Source organism: Leopardus geoffroyi, chromosome B3 (genome assembly GCF_018350155.1).
Source record: "Leopardus geoffroyi isolate Oge1 chromosome B3, O.geoffroyi_Oge1_pat1.0, whole genome shotgun sequence".
NCBI classification, from domain to species: domain Eukaryota; kingdom Metazoa; phylum Chordata; class Mammalia; order Carnivora; family Felidae; genus Leopardus; species Leopardus geoffroyi.
In genome coordinates, this window is record NC_059337.1 from 78,880,890 (window position 1) to 78,890,013 (window position 9,124).

A 9,124-nucleotide genomic window follows, 5' to 3' on the forward strand; every position below is an offset into this window, starting at 1 on the left:
TTGAATTCCAATTATTTATGAGTTTTCTTTCTCCCCCCAAACGAATTAGCCTTGCTTGTTCCTTCCCTGCCTTTCTAGCAAACTTTCAGCTTGAACAGTGTTCTGGATACCTTAAAACAAAGCAAAACAAAACTTTGGACGGGTTGGGGGTTAGAAATGCCTGCAAGCCGGCGCGCCGATATCCACAGTTTGCTTGCTCGGGGATCAACCAGCCGTGGAGCGCACGGATCACCCTCGTTACTTTTCTTTCCCTAAACCCTTCGCCCTCCCTTAGCATCTCCTTTCTCCAAGACAGGAGTCGGAAGCAGCCGGGCAAGGACCGGGAGTGAGGTTGGCTTTTTCTGCGCAAGAAGCCGATAGGATCCACCGAGACTAAAATGCGGAAAGGCCCCTAGTCCCTGCGGGCCCAGCCTCAAATTTCCCCGCACACTGTGGAAGTTTCTCGAAACTCCGGGACTCGGTGTCAAGGCCTGGGGTTACTCCCGGGCTGCTCCCCCCAGGCCACAGGGGTCACCCATCCAAACCTAGTCTCCCCTCTAATGCCTTTACCTCAGCACCTCAAGCAACCCGTTTGGAAAATCAAAGGACCCGTTGGGCTCGAAGAACTGATTAGAGAGAACCAGGATCTCAGATCTTCGTGTTTGGGGGTGCAGGGGAGCGTGGACTGAGGAAAAGTCGGGAAAAACCCCGCGGTAAGCAACTGGCCGAGAGAGGAATCCGGGCTGGTCTCTCCGAGAAAGCCCTAAAAAAGCATTGGCATGTGGTGGTGCCGGCATCAGGCGTTGCTTTAGGAGCCCCGAATTCAGGCTGCTCTAGACGAATTTTGGATAAAAAATGGATTATCGCTCCAGACCCAAATATTCCCTGACCTGTTTCCCAACGCGCTCTGGCGCTTTGCTGGGAGAGCACCGCGCCGCCGGAGACTTGGCGCTTCTGTCAACTGCACGGAGCAATTACTAAGAAAATATTGTGACGATGTTGTAGGGCGGAAGGGGATGTGAGGGGGTGTGGGAGGGGGAGGTAGTTTGGGGAGCGATTTGCAAAGGAATATTAAGTTTGATTCCCGAGGTCACCACGGGAAAACGGGTTGGCGTTGGGTGAGCTGCAGACCTCTTCCTCTAGGTGGCGGATGTTGGTACGCAACCACAGGCGGGTGCTGACTCCAAACACAGGATTAAGCTTCTTGCTGGCTTTAAAAAATAATAATAGTAATAATATAGAGGTGTGGGGCTGTTTTTCCCCCTTTTGGGTATTTATTTATTGTAGGGAAAAGTCATTGATTTTCCTAGGCAAACTGTGTTTCTCCTTCACTTGGTGGAAAATAAAAACTGTTTGAATAAATAAGTTATTTCTGAACATTTTGTTGTCAAAGTGTTAAATGTTCCCGTCATTTTTATTCAAACACTAACATGATTACAGCCAATTATATATTCACCAGTGTTCTTTATTTTAGAGTAATTGTACTTGTCACTAATAAAACAGAGGCATAATGGATCGCTACTGTTCTGGATTTTCAAGCAATTTTGTGTAATTTGATTGAATTATACATCTTATCTGCTACTTTTTTATTTTTATATTTGGGGATCCTATTTTCTTGAAAATTGCAGCTCTATGCTTGTTTTGTTGTTTCTCCAGTAACGTACACTTCGGTAACACTGATAAATAGAAAGAGTCCCTTTGAAATGTCAAAAATCAGCTGTTTCTTTCCCCACCCCTATCCCCACCCCCTCCCTGCACTTCAGCGCGGGGAAGACCTGAACTCTGGCTGCCAGGCAGTCTGAGCCAGTGGGTTCGCTTACCCGAAAAGTCCAACGCCAAGGCAAATTCCCCATTCACCCCAAAGGCAGCCGTCTCCCTGCCTGGAGTCTTTGGGGTTTTGTCTCTTTCCTGTAATGATACTGTTGGGTGTCTGGAGCTTTAAACATGCCAAGACAAGCCGACCATGGGTTCAGTTTATGTGGAATATGTATCAAGGGAAAGAGGAGGCACAGCACAGCCAAAAGATAAACTGTATACATTACTCCAATTACACAACCCCCAAATGTCCAATCTACCCAACCGCCACCACCCGGCAACCCCGACCCAGCCCTAATTGCAATTATCTGTCTACTGGCCTACGTTCTCCTTCGTTTCAGATACACCTAGAGAACTGGGATCGATAGTTTCTTCCTCCTTTTTTTAAAGACAAGTTCAATTAAAAAAAAAATACATTTAAAAGACACAAGCATCCACCCAGTGTTGACATATCTGAACAAACCAAGAAACAAACGTGACAGCACGCAGACAGGACACAGGATTTTAAGAGACCATCTCTGCAAGTGAAGGAGCAGAGAATGTGCAATTCTTCTCCCAATAAATCCCTCCAGTTCCTAGGACACGACTCAAACGCCCCGCTAGGAGCTGCAGCTGCGAGAATGAGCCAAAGGCTCTGACAAGTGCCTTGTGTATGACCCAATATTTATCAATAACAACAACAACAACAAAATCAAGTGAAACCAAGGCTGGGGATTTTGAACTGCTTCTAAAGCCCTGGCGTGGATACGCACGTGGGCGAAAAACATCGCGGGAGATGAGTTGGCTCCATTTGTCCGCCCTGGGGAGCAATCTTGGGGCAAAATCCAGTGCTAATTGATCCCAACCAGCCACACTATCAGCTGAAAATGTTCAAGGAGACAAAGAATGGAGAGTGTGTGCTAAAGATACCTAAGCATTCTTCGAGTAAATCGCGGTGTGTGATCAATTGCGTGCGCGTGCATATAAACAGGCAAAGGGAACTACTCCTAATTAATGAGAAAAATAACGTTTCGTGTGTGACTCCGGACTTGTTTAAAATCTAGTGTCTCCCATCCTTTGCTTTGTGGTCGGGCTTGCAACTTCCTCCGGGAAAACCCGCGGGCCCAGTTTAGTGTTCCGAGCTGGAGAGCAGACGCTCAGCCCAATTAGGGGCCGTTTCTCTCATCTCCTGGGCTGTTTACTCCAAGGCCAAAGGGTAGGCCGCTTGGGCAGCGATCCCAGCGCAGCGTTGGGTGTCGCCGGCGGCCGCCGCGGCAGGAGTTGGGACAGCTTCGGAGCGAGTGCGGCGTCGCTCCGCTCCTAGACAGCGCGCAGCCGCCGCCTGCCAGCTTCACAGGCTGCTCTCCAAAGGAGCTGGGGCTTTTGCAGCGTTTCCGCTGCTTCGTGGCCTCCTCTGTCTTATCGAACAAGTTCGTGCCCCAAGGAGAAAAGAAAAGAGTGAGAGGGAAAAAAAAGAAAGAAAAAGGAAAAGAAAGAAAGAAACCTCTTCGCCGTGGCGATTCGTAGTTCACACGCTCACCAGGCAAACTTGCCGGCCGGGCTTTTTTCATGAACAGTACTTGATCTCCTTCGTGCCTTAGGACAAACCCAGGAGGAAGATACTGAAATTGGTAAACAAGAATCTAGGATTGTTTTTAAAAGAAAAGTGACCCCCCCCCCCGCACTACCTTTGTTGTAGATTCTGAAACGGGGGGTCTGGTGGGTTTGTTCCCCCTGCTAACGGGAACTTGCTCCTGACGCCATTCTGCCTTTAGCTTACCCTGGCCGCTCCTTTCCTCCCTGCGCGCGGCTTCTTCCAAAGGTCAGGAGACAAATAGGGGTACAACTGCCCTCCCCGACTGGGTTCAACATCCCGTACACGTAACTGAATATGCGAATTAACTTCGCCTACACGAACCCTAGTCTTTTAAGTCGGATCTGTGCTTTATACAAATAATAGGCTTAAAACCATCAACTGGTCTCTCGCTCGCTCTCTCTTTTTTTTTTTTTTTTTTTTTTTTCCGCGTTCACCGTAGCAGGTGACCTCTTAGCCCAAAAATACTGATCTGTGTGTGTGCTTCCGGTATGATGTGCAAACACGAGACATCTCGTCTGGAAAGGTAACTGTAAGGGGGGAAAATCCGGAAATGAAACCTAAAAGCAGGTCCTCTAAGCTTGACTGTGCTCGGCAGGCTCCAGCGACAAAGGAGCGCGGGGCAGGCGCGCGGGTGTGCGCTGGGAGGAGCGGTGCGCGGGCCCGGGAGCCGGGACTCGGCGACCGTCCTCTCCGGGAACTGCCAGGGTAGTACAGCCTCTAGGGGCGTGAGCGGGGGAGGGGGAAGATCCGGACCTTTGGGGAAACGCAGCTCCAATAGATTCTCCACCGCTGTTAGGAGGGGGGAGGAGGAAGATCTCCGGGAACCGCAGTTCGAGAGCGAGGAGGCAGGTGGGTATGAGGTAGGCAGGAAGTCAAAACGGGCTCATTGGTTTGTCCATTTGGGGTTTTAGAAAGGGAGGTGATGTATTGGATTGGCAAATAGTTCGCTTTCTCCCATTTGACTTTCCCCAGGAGAAGAGGGACTTTGTGACGGGAGGGCTCTCTGCGTGCCTCCTGGCCTGCCCACCCCAGCGCTTGCAGTTTTTTCTCTTCCCCCATTCCTTCACAGACTGTTAGTAGGTCCGAGTGTGTTTTCGCAAACACACTCGTCACTCTCCAACACGGACTTTGGGCTGTTCAGTGCTCCTCGTGTACCTTTGAGAGTTGACCACCTAAAACCCGAGACTGAGTAACAAACACCCATCCGTCTTCCCTCACAACGACTGGAGTATGGAGGGCCTTTAGAAGGGTGCTTCAAAATAGAGCAGAGTGGATGCACCACATTCTCGGAAGACTCTAGAACACTTCCCAAAGTAGATTATTCAGGCTTCTACGGGAAATCAAACTGAAGCTCCAACTAATTAAGGAGAACAGTGACAGGATAGTTAGGAACTCAGCATTTTGAGGCCTGGAAGTTCTTCTTTCAGCCTGATATATATTTATGAAATCTTTCTTTTTCTCCCTCTTTTGGTGTCCCACTGATGGAAAATCCATTATCTTGTGTGCCGACTTTTGACCAATCTCAATTCCTCCCTTTTCAGATAGACTCCAGAGTGAAAGCTAAAGACCTCCATCATACTCGTTTACCATCCCCCCTCCAACTCTTTGTCTTTCTCTTTAGCATTTCCTGACCCCTTTGAAGGATGAGCCGTGCCATTTCCTAGGGCAACTAGAGGAGAAAAGGGACCTCTCAGCAGGTTTACCCAAAAAGGTGTGGGATCATTTCTCCCAATTGGATCAGGTCAAGAAATGGAACATGCTTGCCCTCACCTCACACTACCAGGGACTCAACTCCTGAAAAGTGTCTACCCTCGAAGGTCTTGACCAGGCTGGCAAATAATGGGAAACAAGTAAGGGGTCGTGGGCATTTCATATTTATGAAAAATGTGTAGAATATTTCAAAGGTTCAGAGAGACTTTCTAAAAGTCCTTCGACCCTAGGGTGACACTATTGCATTGTCGATCTCTGTGTCTCGCTCTCCACAGGGTAATATTAGGAAGAAGCTACTCCCGAAGTGTATTTTGTCGCAGATCTCCTGCAGTTCCTTTGGATGAATATGCACTTGCCTTCAGAGAGCCTGAAACCTCTGACAGGGCAAAAAAAAACAAAAACAAAAACAAAACCTGCCTGGGGAGTCCCAGGGGTCTCTGTTCAGGCCTTCTTCTTCTTCCTTTACCTTGGACTTTCTCACTTCCAAAGCTTCGATAGCTTATGCCAGTTTAACATTTCGACTCTCAAATATGAGGCTCTCCCATAGTTTTTTTTTTTTTTTTTTCTCGAGGTTCTCAAGCAAAATTGCCTGTGCCACAATGTTATGATGGAAGGATGCTGAAATGACAGGCCTAGTAGACGCTTGTCTTAATCATCGGCTTCTTAATTTAGTTTTAGTGCAGTGTGTGTGTGCGCGCGCGCGCGCGTGTGTGTGTGTGTGTGTGTGCGCGCGCACGCACACACACAGGCTCGCACACATGTGCGCGCCCCCGGAGGTATTGGGGGTGCGCGCGTGCGTGCTGACAGCAGCCGCTTGACAACCTGCAGCTCCCTAATGAGTGACGAGGCAGGGCTGCTGCAGAAAAGTAACACTTCCCTGGTGTGAAGACCTCTTACTGAGAAGTTTAGTTCACTACTGTTCTCGCAAACCTAATCGTGTAACCTGTAACCAAAACCCACAGAACAAGGATACAAGACGCTAAAGAGTAACTTATAATCACTAAATGTTAGCACCATTACCTGCTGTTAGGAAGCGACTGCAGACCTCGCTCGTCAGTCTCTGGAAATACCTGGATGCCTCTGCACGAGTTCCACTTGTTCCCAAACGTCACGGGGTCAGGGACTCCCTATGCATCTGCAGGAAGAGAGCTTTAGCCAGAGCTTGGTGCCACTCCAAGGACACTCTGTCCAGGGAGCCAAAAGCAAAGTGGATTTTAGGTAAAAATGGCCCTCCCTCCTTTAGCCAGCAGATACTAAGGGGAAAAAAAAGAAGTGAAAAAACCGACAGAAAGCGGGGGGAAAGCCCTTAAAGAAGACTTAATGTAACACCGCCAAATGGAAAAACTAAATGTGCTGCTCCCTACTCAGATGCAATAGGCTGTGGTGCCTTGGTTATTAATTAAAAGTAGAGATGAAATCATCTAGTTCATATCCCAAGCAAGGCTTCTGTTGGGACTGCTCACTCTTTTTGAGGCCTGTCCTCTTTTCGGGGGACGTGGTGGGGTAGGGACTGCAGACAGAGAAAGAAAGATATTTACCCCTGTATATACCAGAAAATTACATTTGCTCTGACTTCTCTTTGATTCATCAGCAGTGCACATTTACAGATGTTTGTGTGTGAGAGATCAAGATTAAGCTAATGATGAGAAACTAGTAGAATGATACAGAATTTGTTTCAGATCTCAGACCACTGGATGCCCTCTGTCTTCTGAAAGTAATCACAGAGACTGAGGTGGAAATACAGAATTGGGGCTTCATGTGTTTAGGACCGAGGTCCCGAGGTGGACTTGGGCAGCCCTTCAAATCCAATTTGCACCCAAATTGACCAGTAGGATTTACAAAGCTCCATCCAGGGACTTTCAACTTGCACAATGCTCTGCCCAAGAACCCCCTCCCCCTCCATTTCATCTAGTAGCAGTTCTAAAAAGAAGCCATTGCTGAGACAAATGTGGGCTGCTGAGTAAATACTGCATGTTTTGTTGAACAAGCCTACCCCCACACCTATATATTATACAGTACTCTATCTCACCATAAAGTCCAATTAAAATTATTAAAAGAATCATAAAAATCACTTCCCCCCAAATTGCAAATGACCTCTGTCATTAGGGAGACTAGATCTTTAGAGTGATTATATTAAACTGTAATCTATTCCTACACAAATATCCTATTTTGAAACTTGCATCCATGCAACCCTTAAAATAATATAACACATTCTTAATTTGCATGCACAATATTTTCCCAGTCAATATCAGCTCATGGCACATAGACCAGATTACTACAGCTCTCATTAGCAGACCCCAGTTTTTGCTTTTGGAAAGTAAACAAAAGAAAAACTTATTTTCACCTGCTAAATTTTTATGCAAGATTACAAAACAATGCACACTCAGCTTTGACCTAAGAAACACCTTAAAACATTAAAAATTCATCAGTCAGTGCTGGTGTTGTATTCAAGGAATGCCCCTCCAGTTTGCTGCTGAGCTCAGATTTGAATAAAATGTCCAATGTTAACAAACAATACCCACGTTTGGCACTTTGTGTATTAAATTGATCAAACAGATTTTAGGAGGCACAATGCACAATTTGTACAGACCTGATTGAGTTAATATAATATCAGCAAATTTTACATCGAAATGATTCTGTTTCTTTTCTTTGTGTTTAAAACCAGCACAGATTACAAATTTTAATGATCTGAAAATGTTTGGTATACAAAATCATGCTTATTTCAGTATTAGCAAAAACACAAGAAATTTTTCAACACAAACACCCAGCTGTGTCTATTTTAAAAGCAGTTCAATGACAGCTTGCACTTATGAGCATGCAATCAGCTAATTTCGCTTTTTTTTCTTCTGTGTTAATCAACACTTTCCTTCCTGCATATCAGAGTACAAATAGTATAGTTACTCCACATCAGTAAATGTTTACGTAACCTGTCCTTTCCCAAGAATCCGGTTACACCGAATCATTTCACGCTAGACCGACTACGAAAACGTACCGGGCCGTCCACCTCAGAGGGAGCCCTTGTGTGCCATTATAAGTGGTGATGCGAAGGGGGGTTGTGGGGGGAGAAACGGGGAGGAGTAGGTGGAGGAATGGAGTGAGGGAGAGGAATAGATGGAGGAGGAGGGGGGGGGTGCGAGCAGCAGGAGGGAGGAAGAGGGGAGGAGGGAGGAAAGTGAGTTGAGGAAAAGTAGGAATAACAGGCCTGAGGAGGGGAGTGAAAGGAGGAAAGCAGGCAGAAGGAGGAAGGCTCACAGAGCTCTCCAAACGGTCCACAAAGCCCATTAGCTCACCCGGCTCTAAGAAATTGGAGCTTAGAAGTCAATGTTTGGGGCCATGCCACTACCAACGTTGATAGCTGGGACCCTTGAACTTTCCCACATGTAAATAGAGCTTAAGGAAGGAAATATGTAGAAATAGGGGTGGGATACATATAGTAGAAGGGTAGATGAGGTTAATCCAATGTTCCAGGTTTCTTTTTGGTATTCGTAAGAGATATTTTAAAAATCACTAGCTGTTTGTAATGGTCTGTTCTTCTCTTCAGAGCTTATTCTCTCTCTCTCTTCCTCGGGGTTTCAAGGTAGGGAGTGGGGTGGGGAGAGTGGAATAACTCCACATTAACCTGAGCATTCTTGTTTTCATCAATTGCATTCTTCGTTTTAGAACCGAACTTTAACACCACACGTAGGCATCGTTTTTTCTTCCTTCCTTTTCTTAAATACTAAATCTGCCAGTTTGAGAGTTTATCAAAGTGAGTAAATGTTTGTATTGTATGATTATTTATTTTACAGAGGAGGGGGAAAAGTGCGTCTCATTTATGCTTCTCCTCCACCTCCCTCTTCTGTAGGGCTACATCCTCCGTAAAATGTGGTATGTTTCGTACCCATGTGGGATGAAACAGCCTTTGATCAGTGTGCTCCGCACCAAATTCCAATCCCTGGGAAATGCTGGGCCTTAGCCCTGCCCCTGGCCACGGGATCCTTTTAAAGCCCCCGAATCACAATCTCCCCACTCACTTCAGCCCTCAACCGAACCTTCCCAGTTCTA

At 46.7% G+C, this 9,124-nt stretch overlaps 1 long non-coding RNA gene across 1 annotated transcript in view; it reads right to left on the minus strand.

Moving 5' to 3' along the window:
• LOC123583494 overlaps window positions 1–8,777 on the minus strand; it is a 49,390-nt gene extending 40,613 nt beyond the window's left edge. The window contains exons 1-2 of the long non-coding RNA XR_006704901.1: window positions 8,073–8,777; window positions 6,101–6,215 (exon numbers count right to left, since the gene is read on the minus strand). This is a non-coding gene — a long non-coding RNA (uncharacterized LOC123583494). The remainder of the gene's footprint in view (window positions 1–6,100; window positions 6,216–8,072) is intronic.
• Window positions 8,778–9,124: the final 347 nt, after the last annotated feature.